The 7299-nt window shown below is 39.5% G+C and overlaps 1 non-coding gene across 1 annotated transcript; it reads right to left on the bottom strand.

The window, feature by feature from the left end:
- Nucleotides 1-6646: 6646 nt before the first annotated feature.
- On the bottom strand, nt 6647-6749 carry LOC135229101 (U6 spliceosomal RNA). The gene has a single exon (XR_010319886.1). It is a non-coding gene; the product is annotated as a U6 spliceosomal RNA (small nuclear RNA).
- Nucleotides 6750-7299: the final 550 nt, after the last annotated feature.

The following is a 7299-nucleotide window of genomic DNA, read 5'->3' as shown; positions in this document are numbered from 1 at the left end:
AGACATCTCATAAGAAAGGCCTGGTGATCAGCTTCTGAAAGGTCACAGCCTTGAAAACCCTATGCAGTAGTTCTACTCTGCACATATTGGGTCACCGTCAGTCAGAGTTAACTTGTCAGCAATTAACAACAACAATAAAACTGATCTGCAAGATATTGGTGTGAAAATGTTTAAGTTCCTTTCTGTGGAGATTTTAAAGAAAAATAAGTAGGGGTTATAACACCGGAGTTGTTGGATTGGCAAATGCAGAGGGAAGGGAATGTGTCTTCCTCAGGACAGAAGCTGGCTTTGGTTTTACCACTTGGGGTCTCTCCGTCATATACCAAAAGCATTAACGTTGAGTCCATTCCAACTCATAGGAACCCTATAGGACAGAGAGAGTAGAATTGTCCCATGTGGTTTCCAAGGCTGTAATCTCTACAAAAGCAAATTGCCACGTCTGTTTTCATTTTATTAACATCTTATTCCAAGTACCTTACTCCCAAAGGAATTGAGTAGAGGCCAACTCAACTATTATCATCAGGAATGTTACAAGACGGTTTCTTTCCATGACATAAAGAATTGTATAGAAAACCTCTTAGGCTCCTGTTCTTGGGGCTACTCTGATGCCATACATACGTATGTTTATATTTTCTAATATGCACATAAATTGTTGTCGAGTTGATTCCAATTTATAGCAATCCTATGTACAACAGAATGAAACACTGTCCAGTCCTGCACCATCCTCACAATCATTGTTATACTTGAGCCCACTGTTGCAGCCACTGTGTCAATACACCTTGAGGGTTTTCCTTTTTCACTGACCCTCTGCTTTACCACACATGATGTGCTTCTCCAGAGACTGGTCCCTCCTGATAACACATCCAAAGTATGTGAGATGTAGTTTCACCATTTTTAGTTTTTTCTCTTTATTCTTTTTTTTTTAAATATAATTTTTACTGTGCTTAGAGCAAAAGTTTACAAATCAACACACTCTCTCACAAAAAACTTATCTACACCTTGCTATACATACGCCCAATTACTCTCCCCCTGATGCGACAGTCTGCTCCCTCCCTCCACTCTCTCTTTTCGTGTCCATTTCTCCAACTTCTAACCCCCTCTACCTTCTCATCTCCCTTCCAGGCAGAAGAAGCCAACATCGTCTCAAGTGTTCACTTGGTCCAAGAAGCTCACTCCTCAAGAGCATCTCTTTCCAACTCATTGTCCAGTCCAATCCATGTGTGAAGAGTTGGCTTCGGGAATGGTTCCTGTCCTGGGCCAACAGAAGGTCTGGAGGCCATGAGCACCAGGGTCCTTACAGTTTAATTAAGACCATTAAGTCTGGTCTTTTTATGAGAATTTGCGGTCTGCACCCCATTGCTCTCCTGCTCCCTCAGGGGTTCTCTGTTGTGTTCCCTGTCAGGGCAGTCATTGGTTGTAGCCAGGCACCATCTAGTTCTTCTGGTCTCAGGATGATGTAGTCTCTGGTTCATATGGCCCTTTCTGTCTCTTGGGGCTCATCATTACCTTGTGTCCTAGATGTTCTTCATTCTCATTTGATCCAGGTGGGTTGAGACTCATCGATGCATCTTAGATGGCCACCTGCTAATGTTTAAGACCCCAGAAGCCACTCTTCAAAGTGGGATGCAGAATGTTTTCTTAATAGATTTTATTATACTTAACTTAGATGTCCCCTGAAAATATGGTCCCCAGACCCCTGCCACTGCTACACTGGCCTTCAAAGCATTCAGTTTATTTAGGAAACTTCTTTGCTTTTGGTTTAGTCCATTTGTGCTGACCACCCCTGTATTGTGTGCTGTCTTTCCCTTCACCTAAAGTAGTTCTTATCTACTATATAATCAGTGAATGCCTCTCTCCCTCCCCCCTCTCGTAACCACAAAAGAATGTTTTCTTTTCAGTTTATACTATTTCTCAAGTTCTTGTAACAGTGGTCTTATACAATATTTGTCCTTTTGCAACTGACAGATTTCACTCAGCATAATGCCTTCCAGGTCCCTCCATGTTATGAAATGTTTCACAGATTCATCACTGTTCTTTATCGATGTGTACTATTCCATTGTGTGAACATACCATGATTTATCCATTCATCCATTGATGGGCACCTTGGTTGCCTCCATCTTTTTACTATTGTAAACACTGCTGCAATAAACATGGGTGTGCATGTATCTGTTCGTGCAGAGGCTCTTATTTCCTAGGATGTATTCCAATGAGTGGGATTGTTGGGTGGTATGGTAGTTCTATTTCTAGCTTTTTAAGGAAGCTCCAAATCTATTTCCAAAGTGGTTGTACCATTTTACATTCCCACCAGCAGTACATAAGAGTTCCAATGTCTCCGCAGCCTCTCCAACATTTATTATTGTGTGTTTTTTGTATTAATGCCAGCCTTGTTGGAGTGAGTTGAAATCTCATTGTAGTTTTGATCTGCATTTCTCTAATGGCTAATGATCGTGAGCATTTCCTCATGCATCTGTTACCTACCTGAATGTCTTCTTTAGTGAAGAGTCTGTTCATATCTTCTGCCCATTTTTTAATTGGGTTGTCTTTTTCTAGTTGAGTTTTGGCAGTATCATGTAGATTTTAGAGATCTGTCACTGATCAGAAATGTCATAGCTAAAAATTTTTTCTCAGTGTGTCGGTAGACTTTTTACTCTTTTGGTGAAGTCTTTGGATGAGGATGGGCATTTGATTTTTAGGAGCTCCCAGTTATCTAATTTTTTCTTCTGCATTCTTAATGTTTGTATACTGTTTATGCCATGTATTAGGGCTCCTAACATTGTCCCTATTTTTTCTTCCATGATCTTTATTGTTTGATTTTATATTAAGGTCTTTGATCCATTTTGGGTTAGTTTTTGTGCATGGTGTGAGATGTGGGTCTTGTTGCATTTTTTTGCAGATGGATATCCAGTTATGCCAGCACCATTTGTTACAAAGACTGTCTTTTCCCCATTTAACTGCTTTGGGGACTTTGTCAAATATCAACTGCTCATATGTAGGTGCATTTATGTCTGTATTCTCAGTTCTGTTCCACTGGTCTATGTATCTGTTGTTTTACCAGTACCAGGCTGTTTTGACTACTGTGGCAGTATAAAAGGTTCTAAAATCAGGTAGAGTAGGGCCTCCCAATTTGTTCTTTTTCAGTAATGCTTTACTTATCTGGGACCTCTTTCCCTTCCATATGAAGTTGGTGATTTGTTTCTCCAGCTCATTAAAGAATGTCATTGGACTTTGGATCAGAATTGCATTAAATGTATGGATCCCTTTTGGTAGAATAGATATTTTTATGATGATGTCTTCCTTTCCATTAGCAAGGTATGTTTTTCCACTTACTTAAGTCTCTTTTGGTTTCTTGCAGAAGTGTATTGTAGTTTTCTTTGTATAGGTCTTTTACATCTCTGGTTAGATTTATTCCTAAGTATTTTACCTTCTTGGGGGCTACTGTAAATGGTATTGATTTGGTGATTTCCGCTTTGATGTTCTTTCTGTTGGTGTAGACGAATCCAACTGATTTTTGTATAATTTATCTTGTATCCTGATACTCTGCTGAACTCTTCTATTAGTTTCAGTACTGTTCTTGAGGATTTCTTAGGGTTTTCTGTGTATAAGATCATGTCATCTGCAAATAGAGAGAGTTTTACTTCTTCCTTGCCAATCTGGATGCCCTTATTTCTTTGTCTAGCCTAATTGCTCCGGCAAGGACCTCAAGCACAATGTTGAATAAAAGCAGTAATAAAGGCCATCCTTGTCTGGTTCCTGATTTTGTGGGGAATGCTTTCAGGCTCTCTCCATTTAGGATAATGTGGCTGTTGGCTTTGTGTAAATGCCCTTCATTATACTCAGGAATTTTCCTTCAATTCCTATTTTGCTGAGAGTTTTTATCATGAATGGGTGTTGAACTTTGTCAAATGTCTTTTCTGCATCAATTGATAAAATCATGTGATTCTTTTGTTTTATTTATGTGATGGATTATATTATTTTTCTAATGTTGAAGCATCCCTGTACAACTGGTATGAATCTCACTTGGTCATAGTGAATTATTTTTTTGATATGTTGTTGAATTCTACTAGCTAGAATTTTGTTGAGGATTCTTCACTGAGGTTCATGAGAGATATAGGTCTGTAATTTTCTTTTTCTTTAAATAATTTTTATTGTGCTTTCAGTGAAAGTTTACAAGTCAGTCTGTCACATATAAGCTTATATACACTTTACTACATACTCTCATTTACTCTCCCCCAATGAGTCAGCCCGCTCCCTTCTTTCGGTCTCTCCTTTCGTGACAGTTTCTAACCCTCTCTACCCTTCCATCTCCCCTCCAGACAGGAGATGCCAATACAGTCTCAAGTGTCCACCTGATAAAAGTAACTCACTCTTCATCAGCATCTCTCTCCAGCCCATTGTCTAGTCCCTTCCATGTCTGATGAGTAGTCTTCGGGAATGGTTCCTGTCCTGGACCAACAGAAGGTTTGGGGACCATGACAGCCGGGATTCTTCTAGTCTCAGTCAGACCATTAAGTCTGGTCTTTTTATGAGAATTTGGGGTCTGCATCCCACTGTTCTCCTGCTCCCTCAGGAGTTCTGTTGTGTTCCCTGTAAGGGCAGTCATCGGTTGTGGCTGGGCACCATCTAGTTCTTCTGGTCTCAGGATGATGTAAGTCTCTAGTTCATGTGGTCCTTTCTGTCTCTGGCTCTTAGTTATCGTGTGACCTTGGTGTTCTTCATTCTCCTTTGATCCAGATGGGTTGAGACCAATCCATGCATCTTAGATGGCTGCTTGTTAGCATTTAAGACCCCAGACGCCACATTTTAAAGTGGGATGCAGAATGTTTTCATAACAGAGTTTATTATGCCAATTGACTTAGAAGTCCCCTTAAGCCATAGTCCCCAAACCCCCGCCCTTGCTCCGCTGACCTTTGAAGCATTCAGTTTATCCCAGAAACTTCTTTGCTTTTGGTCCAGTCCAGTTGAGCTGACCTTCCCTGTATTGGGTATTGTCCTTCCCTTCACCTAAAGTAGTTCTTATCTTCTAACTAATCAGTAAATAACCCTCTCCCACCCTCCCTCCCTCCCCCATCTCGTAACCACAAAAGAATGTGTTCTTCTCAGTTTATACTATTTCTCAAGAACTTATAATAGTGGTCTTATACAGTATTTGTCCTTTTGCATCTGACTAATTTCACTCGGCATAATGCCTTCCAGGTTCCTCCATGTTATGAAATGTTTCACAGATTCGTCACTGTTCTTTATTGATGCGCAGAATTCCATTGTGTGAAAAAAATCTCAGTTTATACTATTCCTCAAGAACTTATAATAGTGGTCTTATACAGTATTTGTCCTTTTGCATCTAATTTCACTCAGCATAATGCCTTCCAGGTTCCTGCATGTTATGAAATATTTCACAAATTCGTCACTGTTCTTTATCGATGCGTAGTATTCCATTGTGTGAATGTACCATAATTTATCTTACCATTCATCCGTTGATGGACACCTTGGTTGCTTCCAGCTTTTTGCTATTGTAAACAGTGCTGCAATAAACATGGGTGTGCATATATCTGTTCGTGTAAAGGCTCTTATTCCTCTAGGGTATATTCCGAGGAGTGGGATTTCTGGGTTGTATGGTAGTTCTAACTTTTTAAGAAAACACCAGATAGATTTCCAAAGTGGTTGTACCATTTTACATTCCTGCCAGCAGTGTATAAGAATTCCAATCTCTCCGCAGTGTCTGCAACATTATTTTGTGTTTTTTGGATTAATGCCAGCCTTGGAGTGAGATGGAATCTCATCGTAGTTTTAATTTGCATTTCTCTAATGGCTCATGATCGAGAGCATTTTCTCATGTGTCTGTTTGCCGCCTGAATACCTTCCTTAGTGAAGTGCGTGTTCATATCCTTTGCCCATTTTTTGATTGGGTTGTTTGTCTTTTTGTGGTTGAGTTTAAACAGAATCATATAGATTTTAGAGATCAGGTGCTGGTCTGAGATGTCATAGCTGAAAATTCTTTCCCAGTCTGTAGGTGGTCTTTTTACCCTTTTGGTGAAGTCTTTAGATGAGCATAGGTGTTTTGATTTTTAGGAGCTCCCAGTTATCTGGTTTCTCTTCGTCATTTTTCGTGATGTTTTGTATTCTGTTTATGCCTTGTATTAGGGCTCCTAACGTCCCTATTTTTTCTTCCATGATCTTCATCGTTTTAGTCTTTATGTTTAGGTCTTTGATCCCCTTGGAGTTAGTTTTTGTGCATGGTGTGAGGTATGGGTCCTGTTTCATTTTTTTGCAAATGGATATCCAGTTATGCCAGCACCATTTGTTTAAAAGACTATCTTTTCCCCAATTAACTGACACTGGTCCTTTGTCAAATATCAGCTGCTCCTATGTGGATGGACTTATATCTGGGTTCTCAATTCTGTTCCATTGGTCTATGTGCCTGTTGTACCAATACCACGCTGTTGTGACTACTGTGGCTGTGTAATATGTTCTAACATCAGATAGAGTGGGGCCTCCCACCTTCTTCTTCTTTTTCAGTAATGCTTTACTTATCCAGGGCTTCTTTCCCTTCCATATGAAGTTGGTGATTTGTTTCTCCATCACTTTAAAAAATGTCATTGGAATTTGGATCGGAAGTGCATTGTATGTATAGATGGCTTTTGGTAGAATAAAAAATATGGAACGCTTCATGAATTTGCGTGTCATCCTTGCACAGGGGCCATGCTAATCTTCTATCGTTCCAATTTTAGTATATGTGCTCCCGAAGCAAGCACTGTAATTTTCTTTTTTTTGCGGTGTCTTTACCTGGTTTTGGTATCAGAGATATGCTGGCTTCATAGAATGAGTTTGGGAGTATTCTGTCCTTTCTTATGCTCTGAAATATCTTTAGTAGTAGTGGTGTAACTCCTCTCTGAAAGTTTAGCAGAACTCTGCAGTGAAGCTGTCCAGGCCAGGGCATTTATTTTTGGTGGGAGTTTCTTGATTACCTTTTCAGTCTCTTCTCTTGTTATGGGTCTATTTAGTTGTTCTACCTCTGTTTGTGTTAGTTTAGGTAGGTAGTGTGTTTCTAGGAAATCATCCATTTCTTCTGGGTTTTCACATTTGTTAGAGTACAATTTTTCATAGTAATCCGATATGATTCTTTTCATTTCAGTTGGGTCTGTTGTAATATCACCCATCTCATTTTTTATTCGGGTTATTTGCTTCCTCTCCTGTTTTCTTTTGCCAGTTTGGCCAATGGTTTATCGATTTTGTTGATTTTGTTCAAAGAATCAGCTTTTGGTCTTGTTAATTCTTTTGTTTTTCTGTTTTCTATTTCATTTA

Source organism: Loxodonta africana, chromosome Y (assembly GCF_030014295.1).
Source record: "Loxodonta africana isolate mLoxAfr1 chromosome Y, mLoxAfr1.hap2, whole genome shotgun sequence".
In the NCBI taxonomy this organism is placed as follows: domain Eukaryota; kingdom Metazoa; phylum Chordata; class Mammalia; order Proboscidea; family Elephantidae; genus Loxodonta; species Loxodonta africana.
The sequence above is the reverse complement of the archived record's forward strand: the minus strand, read 5'-3'. Positions and strand labels throughout refer to the sequence as shown.